The following is a 17,209-nucleotide window of genomic DNA, read 5'->3' on the forward strand; positions in this document are numbered from 1 at the left end:
CGTCCAGATAAGCCACTAGAATTATTCCGTTTCCTTTAGCTCTTAGATTAGATTATATTAAGTAAAGTTTTTGGCACATAGCCAAGCGCCGGAGCCGAGGGGCCATTCAGCGCATATATATCTTAAGAATATAAAAATTCGCTATTACACAAAGAAACATACACACAACCGATCTAACATACAAACATTCATTCATAAAAACCAAACAAGAAACCTAAACCAATTAAAAGATAATTACAATTCGTAAAAAAGACCAATATTTTTTAAAATTTCATAATTTGCTCTACCTGAGCACCTTCACCTAAAATATTGGCAAGTGTCTTATTTGCCAGCAACAAGCTCTACGTTTGGTTTCAAAATGAGGGCACTCCACCAAAATATGCACCACAGTCAAATCCACATGACAGGTGGAACAGCGAGGAACCTGCCTATCGCTCCACTCATCATTAGATACCCGTGAGTATATTTAGTGTGGCCAATACGTAATCTAGCTAAAACTATCTCAGACCTTCTATCCATCCGGCTCTATGAGGCCAAGGATGAACAAGAAGGCCTAATCGACTTTAATTTAAGATTTATTATACTAAAGTAGACCAGTGGGCCCTGCCACTGGTCTCTATAATAAAATCGAATGGTATTTTTAAAATCGGAAACAGGGACGCCCATGTTGGAAATGTGCCATAAGCCTAGTTGCAGCCTTAGCAGCAGCGTCGGCTCGCTCATTCCCAACAATTCCAACATGGGACGGAGCCCCAACAAACCTAACGAAAAACCTCTTCTATTAATTAAAAGATAAAACCAATCTTGTACTTCTTGCACTAAAGGGTTGCAAGAGACTAGGCTTTTAAGAGAAGATAAAACACTTAAAGAGTCGGTAAAAATGGTAAAAACCTTGTTAGTATAAGAACTATAAAAAATATACTTAAGAGCAGTCAAAACTGCCAGCAGTTCAGCTGTAAAAACAGAGGAATTAGATGGAAGCTTCTTTTTAATAATATTATCACTAGTCATACAGAGCAACCAACACCATCAGAACCCTTCGAACCATCAGTATATATATGTTGAGATCACCATGTTCAAAAGCATGGTCCAAAAAAACTTGCCCTCAACTGATCACCAGAGCTGATACTCTGCTGTCCCTAATTGGGGCAGATTTTCTAAAAAATGGCCTATTCCAAGGAGGAAATTTTGAGGGCGAAATTTCAGCTACTGCAGGGGGTAGTAATCCCACCTCCCTGGCAGAGCTTGCTAGTCGAACTTCAAGCGGCTTTGGCAGTCTAGGTCTATTTTGGGCTCTATCAGTTGGTTCTCTAACATACTTATAATTAGGGTTCAGCTTTGATGCAAGTACTCTTGATATGACTCTCAAGCCTAATTCCTCCCTACGGATAAATAGTGGGGGGAAAAATGGAAAAACCTGACTCAACATATAGGCTTTCTACTGGAGAAGTTCTATAGGCTCCCGTACAAATACGTAAAGCCAAATTATGGACAACATCTAATTTCTGCAGTGTGTCTTGCACGCACAACCATAATCAATTTTTGCTTAGGCATAAAATCTGGTACATCCTCAAAAGGGTGATTCGATCTGCCCCCCAATTAAATTAGAAACAACTTTTAGAATATTAAGACGAAGCTTCACGTTACATACAACTTCATTAACATGTTGAGTAAAAGTTAATTTCGTATCAAAGTAATACCTAGGATACTTAATGCTATCTTCATAAGGTAAAATCGAATCAGTTATAAACACGTAGGGATCTCTTCCACTCTTCTTAATCGGCAAATCGATAGCTTTGGTTTTTTCTGGTGAAAATTTGAAACCTTTAGCACTGGCCCATAATGTTGAAGCATTAATAGCAGTCTGGATCTTTTGACAAGCTTCGACAGCGTAGACTTGCTACAGATTATTGCATAATCATCAGCAAGGCCAGACCATGCACCCCGACAGGAACTTGTTCTAGTAGGCCGTTGACAGCTACATTAAGAGTGTTGGACTAAGGACTCTTCCTGAGGTAACCCTTCTTCTTGAGGGTAAGCAGAGGAAATGTAAGAGCCCACTCTTACTTTCAGGTAACGTTCTGACAAAAAATCTTTCAGACAATAGAACAAATTACCCACAACACCCCACTACTACAAGTTGCAAAAGGATACCCCTCGCCAGGTAGTGTCGTAGGCTTTTTCTAAGTCAAAAAACACTGCAACAGTCTGGTTTTGCACAGCAAAAGCATTCTGTATCTCCCGAGTAAGGAACATCAAAGGGTCAGAAGTACTTCTATTTTTCCTAAAGCCAAACTGCCGATTAGATAAAAGATTCTTTGAATCCAAATACCACACAAGTCGAGCATTGACCATCCTCTCATAATCTTGCTAACACAAACTGGTTAGAGCAATTGGCCTATAGTTTCTTAGGAAGGAAGGAATCTTTAAAAGGTTTTAAAACAGGCACAATAATCGATATCTTCCAAGACACTGGTGAAGTTCCTGAAAGATAAAAACTGTTTAAATGTCTAAAAGAAATTGTTTTTGTACTTCTAGGCAAATTAAAAATCATTGAGTACAGTATATCATCTTCCCCAGGAAGATGTTGGGGAAGATAACGAGATTGCTTGATCTAATTCTTTCATGGTGAAAGGAAGATTATATGACTCTGAATTTGAACTAACAGCAGGAACAACCGTGGTACCGTCCCTAATATTCCTGAATGCAGTAGAGTAATGTAGGGCACTAGGATATATTTAAGAGAAATGCCTACCAAAGGTTTCTGCAACTTCTCCAGAATCAGATATGAGTAAGCCATCAATTTTCAATATAGGCAAGGAGGTGGAGAAATTTCCCTTGCAGCTTTCGGATTCTGTTCCAGACTAATGACATAGGGGAATCATATTTCAACTCGCTAATATATCTGATAAACGATTCCCTCTTTGCCTGCTTAAATGTTTTCTTTTGCTTAGCAAGAGCTCTTTTATAGATAATTTTATTGACCAAGCAAGGATATCTACAATATCTCTTTGTAGCAAGTTCTTGTTATCTTTCGGCTCAAGGCACATGAATCGCTCCACCAAGGTACTAGAGGACGACGAGGTTTACCAGAAGTTCGAGGAATAGACAGCATGGCACCACACAGCAATATACTGATTAAATACTCATAAGCAGATGTTGGGCTCTGAAAATCAGTTATCTCTTTATCAACTTCAGTAGATTTTTTGAATAATCCCCAGTCAGCCTCCCCTACTTTCCATTTTGGTAAACATGGAGATGGAATATTTTTCATATACTTTAAGTGAATGGGCCAATGATCACTGCCATGATCATTCTGGTCTACTACCCCACTGATAATCTAACCTCAAAGACGAAGAGCAGATAGTGAGGTCAATGGCTGAATCAGTATTATGAAAAACATCATGTCTTGTAGGGGAACCATCATTCATTAAAGTGGTGTCATTTAAGTCAAGCAGCTGTTCTATTATTAAACCCCCACCGGTCGCAGTTTGGCTCTCCCAGAGTGTGTGCTTGGCATTAAAATCCCCCATCAGAATGAAGGTTTAGGAAGCTGGTCTATCAGTGTCTGAAGATCATTTAATTCTAGCTGACGAGGATTACCCTGCGCATCCTGCAATCTACTTTCTAATGATGGATCAAGGTAGAGAGAACAAATTGTGATCCATTTACAATTAAAAAATTTGGACTGCACAAGCCTGCAACACAGTGTTCAATTGAACAACCCTGTGATTAACAGAACTTGCGGACTATGATGCATGCCTGGCCTCCCTGAGCACGTACACCTATCAGGGGTGGAGACCTGTGAAATGAATAATTAAAACCCACATTGGGTGTGTGCTCTCCCAACTTTGTCTCTTGTAGACCACATCGCAGATAAATCATGTTCCCTAAACAGAACCCGAACTTGCTCTCTATTTGGTATAAATCCACGGATGTTCCATTGCATGAGCGCCCATTATTTAGAGGAAGGGATCTTAAAATTCCCTACTAATTTAGGAATCTGTGTCCTGGTGAGAGAGATCTTATCAGTTTTACCAGTACTATTTGACCTAGATCTAGGTGTTACAGATCTTTCAGAAGATGGGCTTTCACTTGCCCTTTCAGTTTTACTTTTTGTTCTTTTCTTTTACGATTGTCGAGTGACCGTGAATGAGGCGAAGAGGGAGAAAGGGCCCTCTTCTGACGAATAAAGAGGGCCTCTATCTCCTCACCGTCATCTCCACGGTGCACTGTAATGTCAAGATCAGGTGAGGGCTCAATGTCAGGCAATGTCCCTGACAGAGAAAAGTCGTCAACAAATTGAGACCTGGCTTTGAACCCTTGAAACAACAGGGTCCCCTGGCTTGACCATTGTCTCTACAACATGAGGAGCCCCGCCAGAGGGGCCATGAGAAGCCCCACTAGGGGGGCCGTGGGGAGCCCCCCCACCATAGGGGGCGTGGGAAACCCCACCAAGGGGGGCACGGGAACCCCACCAAGGGGGCACGGGGAGCCCCAACAGGGGGGGCAAGCCCCAACAGGGGGTGGGGGCAAACAGGGAGCCCCACCAGCACAGGGAGCCCACCGAGGGGCATGGGAAACCCCATTAGGGGACCCCACCCCCGGGGAGCACCACCTGAAGGGGCACCAGAAGTAGCAATATCCAGCTGTTGTGCCTTCAAGGCATCTGAATAAGTTTTCCTTCCCAATAGCTTCTTGGCCTGTCCCACACTGATGTGTTCAGCGATAGATTTAAGTAATGCCTCCTGTTCTTTTTTAAATTCACTGCATTTCTTATCTAGGGCTCGATGTTCACCCTTACAGTTCACACAAATTACCGGTTCAGAACATTCCTCGTGCTCAGGCTTGCCACACGATTCACAAAGTTTATTTCTGGTGCAAACATTTGAGGAGTGTCCAAAGCCAAAACATTTAAAACACTGGAGCACTCTCGGTCTATAAGGACGAATTTTCATAATTTCATTGTCAAGAACAATTTCAGATGGCAAAAAAGGACTTACAAATGTTAAAATAATCATAGACGAGCGGGGCACCTTGAAAACCTTCCAAACCACGTCTGGACACATCTCCAAAATTTCCTCTTCGTCCATTTTCATGTAAATCTTCATTGAAGATGACACCCTTTGCGTACTAAAAATTATAGTGAGGTTTTACCTCTTTTATCATACCTTTGGGATCAAGCTTTAAATTTAGGAGCATTACTGATTGAACATTGGTCTTGGCATGAACTAAAAAACTATTACGCCCAAAGCGAGTTACTTCTGGGCTCCAACATTGCCGATCTTCTGGCTTACCAACCTTTTCACCTTGAAGAGGTTGCCTCTCTCACCATGTGTTGAAATAATCAACGACTTAGCTGGGTCTGGTGATCTGGGGGTTTTACTTATTTTATTCGAATCTTTAGTTTCAGTTGGTGGTCTATATATCTCAAGATACCTAGGGACCTCTTCTGCCTCTACAAGTCCAACACTCATAGAGTCTGACCTAAACTCTCTGTAGGCTCTGTGAGCTTCCGATTCATTGTTGAAAAATATCCAAAATTCAAAACAACCATAATTTTTTCCAAGTCTATTCCGTAATTTCTGTTACGTTCCAAAATTTACAAAATTCATTGAATAAGGTTTCATAATTCCAGTCTAAAGGGACTGGTTTTACATACAAAATGTTTGTAACAAGGAGCTCATTAGAAAAAGGCTCCAAAGTCACAATGGAAGAATTACCAAAATTTTCCTTGTCCTTATCCTTGCCCAAGTCGTCAACAGAAGGTTTTAGTGTGTCCATAAGACGTAGAATTGATGATTCGTCCAGGTAGTCCCCCCACCCACCATGGAGCCACATTTAGAGGACAGTGTTACCCCATACAAGGGCTGCCCTAGGGGTACCACCCAGATATACACCCCACCTCAGTGCTTAAGGCGTCATGATGTCCGTCGAGATCAGACCCAGCACTAAGAGTGGGTTTGACATCTAAACTTCCCCCCTCGCTCGACCACGTTAGGTACTCGAGTTCTACGGATGAGGTGGCATGCCAACCCGTCCTCACCCTCCATCAAATCCAATGAACAAGTCCAAATCATGTCCAAAACCAATCCAAGTCATCAACATAAAAACAAGTGCCTTATAGAGGGAGGAAGCAGAAGGAAGAAAAGTTTTAGTAAAAGGAAAAGGGCTGACTTATTTAGTTGGATCAACAGCTGGGCACCAAGGCCCAGCGAGAAAGTAGTTCCCACCAGGCATCAGGGCCCAGCTGCTGAACCCTAAGCCCCCATCCTCGGCAAGGCTTCAGCATCTGGGGGGTTTCCTTAGCTCTTGCACTACTGCTTCCGCCAATTTGGTGAAAATCCTGGGGGCTATGTTGAGCCCGAATGGCATTACTTTGAAGGAGTAGGATTTGTTTCCTAGTTTTTGAAGCCTAGGAATGGACGGAAGTGTCTGGCTATGGAACATGATAGTAGGCATCTGTAAGATCTATAGAGGTTGTGACGGCCCCAAGGGGAAGTCTGGTCCGATACCTGCGAAACGGTCAGCATCCTGAACTTGTCGCAATGAATGTATAAGTTTCAGATGGGACAAGTCTAAGATGATCCTTCGGTTTTCCGAGTCTTTCTTTGGCACGCTGAACAAGCGTCTTGAAATTTTAAATTGTGACTCTTGAGACTACATCCTTTGGAAGGAGGAGGTCTTGGTATACTCTACCAATTCTGCGTGTTGGTGCTTCATAGAATTTGCTGGTTGGAGGAGGGCCCTCTAGCCAATTCCAACCTAGGCCTTTGGTTATTGTTACAACCTCCCAGGTTGCAGTACAGGTTCTTTTTTAGGTCTTTATATTCTCAAGGATTGCAGTCAGTAAATGTACCTCAGTGACAAGGAAGGACGGAAACAGAAACTCGAGAAAACGGTTAACAATATTTATTATAAACTATAACTAATGACTTAAATCAAACCTTGTGAGATTAAATACACTTAATTGTACAGAATATCAAGAGAAACAAATACCGGTTCTCGGGAACTCACAAGAAAACCTAAAGCTAATACACTAAGCCCTAAACAAGAGAAACCCCAAGAGAGAAAACACACTTAATATATAACAAGTTGGATCCAAAATAAGGCTAGCCAAAATCACCAATAACCTAATAATAATAAGATAGAAAGAAGTAGGAGATGAAAAACAAGGAAAACCTTAATATTTCCTACCTATAACACCAAGCTAAGCAATGTGGAACTCAGTCCACTAAATACCAACATACAATAAACTATGACAATATATACATGTAAAACATCTATATATATTTATGATTAATGAAAATTGGCAAAAATATATAATTTCACCTTCAGTGAAATACCAGAAGAGTTGAATTCAGGGCCGTGATCATCCATCAAGCTGCTAACGGAAGGGCAAATACTGTACGCCAGGTACTGAAGGGCAACACATCTCCCGATACAAGAGGAACGATAGTACGTCTTACCTGGCGACAGACTCCCTACTAGCCACCTCACGAGTCAAGTAGCTCTCACTCCCGCCCTATAACAGCTGGACGAGGATGACACGGCAGGTAAATCCAATCCAGTGCGGGATACAGCGACGACACTGGTTTTGCGTCAAAATCCTCAGAGGCTGGGAAAAAGGGGCAGAAACAGTGGTCGCAGATGACAGAGCATCTGCTAAACTCAACAGCAGTGTGAAGGACGCAGGTGACAACAACACCTGCGCGAGAAAAAAAAGCCGTGATCCAGGGACACACACACAACAGACGTATATATGCGTCTTCCAAAATCCGTGAGCGAAATATCCAAGTGCGTGGTCCAAAAGGCAAGTATCCAAAGTCGTCCTCCAAATCAAAATATATGCTGCGACAGGAAAACAGTACTGGTGAGAGCTTGTCAAGACCCGAACTCCCGTTGACCGGTCCGTCGACCCATGTCCACTCATCACCTTCCCAGTGTTTATAAACCACTCAAAGCAAAAGAATAACAATCGTTAAAACGATAGTTCACTAATACACAAAAAAGGAGGAGGAGGCGCAAAACACTGAAACAATCGTAAAGCCACTTAACTTACGTCAACAAGAGGTAAACATACTCAGAAAAACAAAAATTTAACTTAAAAGTAAACAAAAAGGTAAACAAGGCTGATTTAAATCAACAAAGAAATCATAATAGTTTTACGTTAACCTAATAGTTATTATACTCGAGGCCCAGGGGCTGAACCTCCACCGCTGGCGGAAGAGGTACAGTCTCCCTCCTACCTTGGGGCTCTCACTGCTGGCTTGCCGAGGGGCGGCCACCCCTTGCTCCTCTGGAAGCCTCTTCCCCTACTTGTAGCCCTGCCGGACCCTCTGAAACGAGAGGCACCTCTTGCTCTGTTACCTCTCGTGAACCTGTTGAAAGCCTGAAAGTTCTGGCTTTCATAGGAAGAGTTGTAGGCTGGGGAGAACAGCAAAGGGGATGTGGAAGGCTGAGGCTGCTGTGACTGTGGGGGGTCAGGACAAGGCATTGTTGTTGACCCTTAGAAGAGGAGTGTTTGTTGCCCTTGAGCTGTTTGAACCGCTTGGACCAGCGTCTGCTGAGGGGTCTGGAATTGTTCAAGAGCTTCCTTGGTTTCTTTCTTAATCTGGTTCGGACCAGAGGATTCCTGTTTCCGTTTAGGTACCAGCCCCCACCTGACCTTGGGGGTTTACTTTGGATGCCACTCATGTAAGACCTCCGCCCCACCACTGGTGCTGGGAAGAGGTCCGTCCCCAAATTGAGGAAGCTATCAGTTTGTTGGTTCATGGTTCTGGCGGGATGGTGGCTTCCGCCAGGACTGCTTCCTACAATTCCTCCTGGCGATTAGAAAGTCGTAAAGGTCAAACTGCATGGTGTGCAGCAAACCTTTAGCCAGACATGTTTGAACAATGGCTCTTGCTGGTACACTAGAGCCGTCATTTCAGCCATCGTCATGGAGGAGAGGGATCTCGCAAGCCTGGTCCGTACTCCATCTGGATGAGGGAGTCCGGCACCTGGGAAGTCTCCTCGCTAAAGAGAGTGGTGGCGCAGTCAGCCTTAAGTTTCCCTACCGAGAAAGTTGATACTGCTCCCTCGAAGTAGGTCTCAGAGCCTGGAACCAGGAGAGAGGTGGGTTCCGTCTCCCGGAGTTGAGGCAAAGGCTCGTCCTTCAGGGCTGCCTGAAACGTTGCTTCCACTACCTTAAGGGTAAGTGGTAGCGGAGTACCTTCCACCGGAGTAAAGATGGTGAAGGGACTCCTAAAGGCCGTGATGCGAGTATTCTCGCACCCCCACTCTTCCAGGCTTCTCAGCAGAGTTTGTTGAGCTTGTTCCCTAGGAAGGATCACGGTTTCCTTGGGAACTTTGTCTTCTCTCATCATGGCTGCTTCCATCAGGCGGACGTAGCCAATGAATGGGGGTTGAAGGTTCCTGGGAAAGAACTCGAAGTCTTCCAGCCTTCGAGTTCCAATGCCTTCAATGGTCAGCATCCCGTTGACGAACGGAGCATGCGAGGCAATCCTCCAAGGATTGGCCGCCTTGAATTCAGGCAGTTGGCTAGAGTCTGGCATTGGGAGAGGAGAGGGTGGCATTGCCAGAGGAGTCCCTGCCGCAATCGTGGTCTGGATCCCGGCGATGGCGTTCTCTTGAGCAGCCAATCATTCCGCCAGGGATTGCATTGACTGGCTGGATGACGCAACAGTACTTGAGAGCTGGGAGAGTACCGTGCCAACCTTGTTATCTACCAAGGTTCCCACGATAATCCCCACCTGCTCTAAGATGTTGGCCGAGAAGCTATCGGGATCAAAAGGGGGCACTTGAGCCCGATCCTTTCGAGACTTACGTCTGGGGGACCTCAACACTGACGAAGAGGCCGCCCTTGATCTGACTGTTCCGGGGTGGGGAGCCGGAGTAACAGCGTCCGTTAAGATGGCCGATTTCTTAGGGAGGGACTTTTGCAGTTTGTCCACGGTCGACTTAACTTTGGGGATCACTGAAGTGACCTTAGGGCGAACAGCCCGTTGGTCGTCAGTGAAGCCCCGAAAAGAGGTAGAAGAGGAAGGATCAGTAGAAGGAGATGGAGAAAGGGAACTCAGGAAAGGACCCTGAGAACCCCCAGAAGCTGCCCCTACTGCACCCTTACCTGTGTCCATGTGGTCTACTGCCATGGGCTCAACGTCGAGGTTCATAGCCGCGACGTCTTCTGCCACGTCCTCTGAGAAATCCCCATCCTGGAGGGAGATCATGGCTTGGAGGTCTGCTAACAAAGGGGCGGCCACTAGCGGGTCTACCACTGATCCCTTCTTGGCTCCAGGGAAGATGAGATCCGCCATGTCCTAGGTGAGGATGTAGGGAAGGCCTTTTGAGTTCCGGCCAAATCCTCCCACCCAGGCTTTGAGGGTCACCAAGGCCTTCTTCTTCTCTTCATCGGAACCCTGTAAGAAAGGTCTAGAGTTAGGGAAGAGGGAGGGGACGTAAGGATCGTGACTAGAAATATTGACTGAATATGAGTCCACCTTGTGAAATATAGTCAGTATCGACAAGTATACCAGGTATTGAATGCTGACGGAGATAGGAAAAACTTACTACTAAAGATGCTTCGCCTACTAGAATGTAGCAGGTTTGGCAACCTTCATGGTGCCAGACGATGAAGTCCTGCACCTTCACTGCACAGCTAGCATGGGAGCGGCAGGCTGTATGGCCACATGGGTCTTGCAGTAGAGCACTGCACCCGATCTCCTGGCAACACAAAACCTGTAAATCAAAGGATACATGAGTACCATGGCAACCTCCGGGGAGGTACTTGAGTAAATATCCGTGGGTGCTGGAGTGGAACCGACGGACAGGGTTCTACGTATAAGTGGCATGCAAAAAAGGGACTGCCGGAGTGAGCTCTAAAGCTCACACCCGTATGAATAAGGACTTAAAATAAAGGGGGCATGCACTTAAAAATAACGTAGAAAATGGTTACAGGGGAATAGCCTCTGACTCTGTGTAAGCTCACTTAGTTATATGGGTAAAATTAAACTCCGTCGGGCCCGGAGTTGTGATTACCGAGCGAGAGGGGTTCAGCTCCCTGGGTGAGAGCCAAGGATGGAACATGAGGCAGAACTATAACCCCCGGAGTAACAGTAAAAATAAATAAGTCCTTAAAATAGTGTAACAGAAAAAGCATCATATCAGTGGGTGCCCGTGTGAACTATCCTATGTGGATAGGCTCCCAGTGAATCCCTCCCCCTTGGTTGTCCGGTGGGTACGGAGTATTACCGCCGGACTAAAACCGGGGGGGGAGGGTAGGGAGGTAATGGTGGGGTGGGGGAACCTTCTAACCTCAGCGGCCAATTAAGGTCAGAGGAGGGAGGGGGAGAAGGTCCCAAGACCCCGAGACACGGGACTGTGAGAGAGCACCAGTAGGGGGAGCCTCCCCGCTATCCTTATGAGTCACCCCCTCTCATGCAGACTCGGACGCTAGCTATGAGCAGCGAGTCATCACCCGATGGCGTGGGTGGCAACGTGTGGAGGGGGGGATGAAGGGGACAGGGAGTGGACCCCGTGACCAGGTGGCTCGCCGTGATCGACCAGCGACCCTCCAAGCCAGGCGATAAACACGTGGTGGGGAAGGCCCATCGGAACAACAAATGGTCTAAACGACATAGTAATAAACTGATATAGTATTAGGATTATCTATAAAAAACCATTATAAAATATATAAATATATAAATGATATCTTAAAGCTAGGCTAACACGGGGAACAAAATTACATGATAATATAAGAAAGTCCAAAGGTGTAGGCTAATCGCCAATCCGAAGATAGGGGTATGATAGCCTAACCTAACCTCTAAGCCAATGTAACAAGGAAATGGGCTAATCGCCAATCCGAAAATTGGGGTAAGTTAGCCTAACCTAACGCCTAGGTCAGTGTGAACAAGGATAAGCTAATCGTCAGTCCGAAGAATGGGGTATGTTAGCCTAACCTAAAGTAATACTAAATCAATAAAACATCGGACTAGAAGTAGGACAAGGGGGAACAATGGTTCTGACTGGAAAAACTCCTAACGAACGGAGGGCAAAGCTAGGCTAAGATCTGAAACGTGCAGTCGGAATGTGCCCCGTGAGGGCCTAACTAACAAGCTAACTGCACAACATAATATAGTAACTATATCATAAAGTACTGCAAAAAGTGGGGGGGAAATCTCTAGCGGTATGGGAGACCAAAAGAAAAAACCCCTACCACCATGTGGTCGGAGGAGCGGTCGAGCCGGTGAAGCTCCGAGAACTCCTAGATAATAGGTAAGTCAGCATAAAATGTGAACTGAAACCTAAGGCAGTACTTAACTTAGAAGCAGAAGCGGAAGACATCTTGAAATACGTTATAAAACCTTGAAAAAGCGATCGCACAGCACAGTGGAAAAAACGTGTGGTGACGATGGCGGCTATCAAAGGAATGACGTCACAGGCGTCGGAGGCGCTCACGGTAGTAGTAGAGGGTACCGGGAGCTGTAGCACGGCTCCTCCGTAGTTGGGGGTTTTGTCGAAGGAAGAAGCTAAATGGCAAGGGACCTCTGGTAGTGATTCCACTCGCTCCTTTACTATACCGACACTTCTATTAGAGGTGAGCGAGCCATTTATCTTGGCATTATATTGTTTCTTTTTTCTCTAGGATGAATAGCAATATTTATACCTAAGAAATAGTATCAAAGGAACCATTTCACAGGGCGACACAGGTTAAGCCCAGAAATTAAACAAGGCACTTCGGTACCTATTACCCTCTATTCAAGATCCCTACTTCCAAACTATTATGAAAACTTACAAACTCACTTGGAAGAGCTGCAGACATAGGGTACATTATTAGTTTTACCAGCTAAAATCTGTCAAAAAAATTCAATACATGCTAACTTAACCTTTGCTCAATCTAACACAGGTTCCACATGCTGGGGGTATGGGACTTGATCTCTGGAGATTTGTATAGTAGGCGTTACATTTTAAAAATAGCTAAACTATATAAAACTATATGTTTTTTATTTTCTTGTATGTTCTAGGTATTCCTAGTTATTCATAACTAGCCTAAAGCATGTAGCTATTGAATTAGGCTTAAGTATAGGTATAGGTATCAAGTTAGCCTTAGCATGTATACCTACTGTCGACTTACACGGACTTTAAGCGAAGGGGGTATGGTAGTATCATAGGGTATATTGGGCAATTTATTTTGGGGTTTGGAGCCATCAAAAGGTTATGAACCTCTCTAACGTAACCTTGGGCATTAGGTAAACGTGATGGCCCATAGTATGGTAGGGATTGTCTCCTCTCACCTCCCCAATGGATAGGTTGAAGACCTGTGATCATCTACTAGCCTAGTAGGTACTAGGTATAGTACTTCATAACCACTAGGTAGTCTGCAGTTTATGCAGTTACCTTGAATATCAGAGAAACAAGCAAGAGTAAATTACCAGATGACCCCTCTCGGAAAAAAATCATGCATCTTGTAAATATCAATATGCAAGTCTAGCCTAGCTGGCTCCTCAACTGACCAAAACCTAAACCGTAGCTACCTAAAAGGAACACGAATTTGGGTCAAATTAAGTGAAATAATGATCTAGGTAGATTACCCCTATTTAATCAAGCGGCCGATGTTTTACATAAACTTTATTTAGCTACTATAGTATATAATAAAACTAAATTCCCAACAGTCTCAGGTAGCCTAAATATAGTAAACATGTAAATAAAAACGAACTGCATGGAAAGAATAGCTTAAACTTACTTTAAATTAATCACAAACTTCCAAGATCATTCACTGATTTAACTTTAACCACATTCTTGAAAACGATCGTATAAAACTCCAATACTCTAGGTATTTTCAAACTATCGAATTTTCATAAAATTCGATTTCAACCCGAAATGTCGACCATTTAACGTAGTTTACTGTAAATACCTGCCTGTGTCCAAGGATCAGCAAAGAATTGTTAGGGTTGCCGCCGTTACCGATGCGCTCTGTAACTAAACATCTGAGCTTCAGGAACGAATTGGTTTTGAGTAAATTCTATTTTTCGAGAATAATTTTTGTTTTTTAACGCTGAACCACTTGGCAAAACTCATGACCACGCGACAAGTGAGATTTATTTCGTTTTACTCAAAACCTACAGTAATTTACTAATGTTTATCTACTTAATGTTTCACGTTAACCTGGGTTAGACCTATTGAGTAAACAAGAATTTTTATTTTTTGATTTTTTACGCGAGTCTGTTCCCCTTAACAACTAGTGATGGCTCCAGAGAGAGAAAAAAAAACAAGATAATGGCAGCTGCAATATTCCTAATTTAACCACTGAATCACAGATGAACATCTTCTGTAGAAAAGTTCCACAAAATTGGCAGCTGTTATCAGCTACATAGATGGATTTTCAGCATCACGGGATCGATGATATGAGGATAGAGACTTTTCCATAAACAATAAGCTAGTTTTAGTCCCTGTGGGGCACCTCAATAACTAATCTTTGCATACTGTTACTTAAAAAGCCTCTTGCCATATATATATATATATATCATATATATATATATATATCTATATATATATATATAAGGAAATTAAATAAAAAAAATAAAATTATATATACATATATATATATATATATATATATATATATATATAAATATATATGTGTGTGTGTGTGTGTGTGTGTGTGTGTGTGTGTGTGTGTGTGTGTGTGTGTGTGTGTACTATGTATGTGTGTGCAAGTATAGATAAGTGATTTGAATTAGGTGATGGTCAGAAATGCAAGTGAAAGTACATTTGATGATTACTATATGGCTGAAGTGAAAAATCAGGTGAAAGTCGCAGAGGCAGAGTTACAGATTTTGGTATGAACCTTTTTAAGAGAGAAATTATGACTGGGTAAATTAGGCGTATTCAGATGAACATTTTGACCACCGGAAGCGTATACACGTGGAATCCTCAAATGTTCATTAATGGATCAATTTTATGACTAAGATATCGGGAAAGTACAGTATCTATAAATACCCGGCACTCAATTGTCACAAAAACTAAGAAATATATATAAAAAAAATCTAGAGAAATAAACTAATAACGAATTTCCTAGTCATAGCTATGACGCGGAAGATCAAGTTATTCCAGAAAACTGTTCCTTGATTTTGTTTTAAAGTCGATTAGCTTTAAATAACATGTATGCAATTGTAGACATTCCTCGACAACGAATTGACTATATTCCATTCTAACTACAGCTTTTTACCCTCAAATTATAAAAGGTCAATTTCAAATTAAAAAAGATCAAATTCAAATTGAAAAAGTGAAAATCAAATGAAAAAAGATGGATTTCAAATTAAAATACAAAAATGTTTTCAAATTGTTTTACATGTGCAAAAAGCAAAAAGCATAGCCTAATTTTAATTTTGTAATAATGATGGAATTCTATGCATGTCAACAACTGTTCCTAGCCCATAGCCAACGCTGCCATACATTACTCGTCACATTCATACTTTGGAGTTTTTGTTCTTTACTGGTGAAGTAGCTATGAATATGCAAATCACGCGCAACAAACTCACAACACATTCATATATATATATATATATATATATATAGATATATATATATATATATATATATATATATATATGTTGAAGTATAAATAAAGGTTTTGCCACAGAGGAAAGTGAAAGGAGAGAGGGCCAAGAAAGCTCTTGCCTCTCTCGCCTTTCATTTTCCTCCGTGGCAAAACCTTTATTTATGCATAGCCTCACGTTTTATATACTTCGTGATCAAGTTATTCGTGTTGAAGTATGCTTATATAAATCATATGCAACAAACTCACACACACACACACACACACACACACACACACACACATATATATATGAATAACTTGATCACGAAGTATATAAAACGTGATGCTAAGTATAAATAAAGGTTTTTTGCCACGAAGGAAAAAATGAAAAAGAAGATAGCCAAGTACTTTCGGTCCTGTTCGGACCCTTTACTGAAGGCAAACTGATTTTACAGAGGACAACATAGTCAAAAGAAGGCTTAATATCCAAACTGACACTACAAGATTAGCAAAAAGGGCGATTTCACTCTACTGAAAAGAGGGACCGCCTGAGGGTAACCACACCTTGAAGGATACATGCAGTAAACAAGTTATTCTTCCAGAAAACAGTACATTTTGAAAAAACACGGAAGCATATACAATTTAATATCATGAATTTTACACAAATTTTTCCAAAAGATTATTATTAATGAAAAGACGAAAGAAAATATAAATAGATATATCGAGCAAGAGAAAGAGGGAGAGAGAATATCGAACCGACGAGAGAGAGAGAGAGAGAGAGACAGACAGACAGACAGACAGACAGAGACAGAAAGAGAGAGAGAAAGAAAAGCAATAATAACTATGTACATGAGGAACTAATTTATTAGTTGTTCATTTATTTTAAGGTCCTTCATAAACATCTTACAAATATATGGGTCCAAATGGTACATTCCTAGACTAAGATTTAGGTTGTTTTTATTAGTGATTTGTATAATTGCCGATTCCAGTAAATTTCATGAAACATAATCATTAGATCTAGCAATTACCGAGGTATCACCCCAATTAATACAATGAGATTTTTCACTCAGATGGATAAACAGTGTATTTGAAGTCTGGGCTGTTCTAACTGAATACATATGCTGCTTAATATGTACACATAAATTGTTACTTGACTGACCAACGTAAAACGATGGGCAATCCTTACAAGGAATTTTGTAAATGATGTTATTTGTTACGGGACTATTATTAAATTATCATTCTATATGGTATTGTTATAAGAGAACACTACATTAACATTAAACTATTCAAATATTGATTTTATGGTTTCAAATCCACGAAAGTAAGGTAAGCTAAGTACATTTTTAGGCATTTCTTTTTCATTAATAGCAACACTATAAAACTTTTTGTGAGCTTTTTGATAACATAAATCAATTAAATGAGGTGGGTAGCAGAGATCGTTTCCTATCTTTTTATGTATTCTATTTCTTGGTCAAGATATTGTGGACTCGTGATACGCAAAGCGCGTAGGAACATAAAAGAAAAAATTGAAATTTTAATATTAAGATGGTGGCCAGAATAAAAATGTACATATGTTAAATCATTTGTGGGTTTTTCTATAAATACTGAATTGGCATTGGAAAGATTCTCTATGTATTAATACATCTAGGAAAGGGATGACATTGTTAT

At 42.0% G+C, this 17,209-nt stretch overlaps 1 protein-coding gene across 5 annotated transcripts in view; it reads right to left on the reverse strand.

The window, feature by feature from the left end:
• The window catches only part of LOC135222901 (serine-rich adhesin for platelets-like), a 156,821-nt gene extending 142,757 nt beyond the window's left edge, over window positions 1-14,064 (reverse strand). For 3 of the 5 annotated variants that reach the window (XM_064261292.1, XM_064261287.1, XM_064261293.1), the window contains exon 1: window positions 13,745-13,907. The gene's annotated coding sequence lies outside the window, so the exon portion shown is untranslated. The other 2 variants (XM_064261288.1, XM_064261289.1) reach the window with 2 other exon arrangements.
• Between the last annotated feature and the right edge of the window lie 3,145 nt (window positions 14,065-17,209).

This window comes from Macrobrachium nipponense, chromosome 8 (genome assembly GCF_015104395.2).
Source record: "Macrobrachium nipponense isolate FS-2020 chromosome 8, ASM1510439v2, whole genome shotgun sequence".
Lineage (NCBI taxonomy): Eukaryota > Metazoa > Arthropoda > Malacostraca > Decapoda > Palaemonidae > Macrobrachium > Macrobrachium nipponense.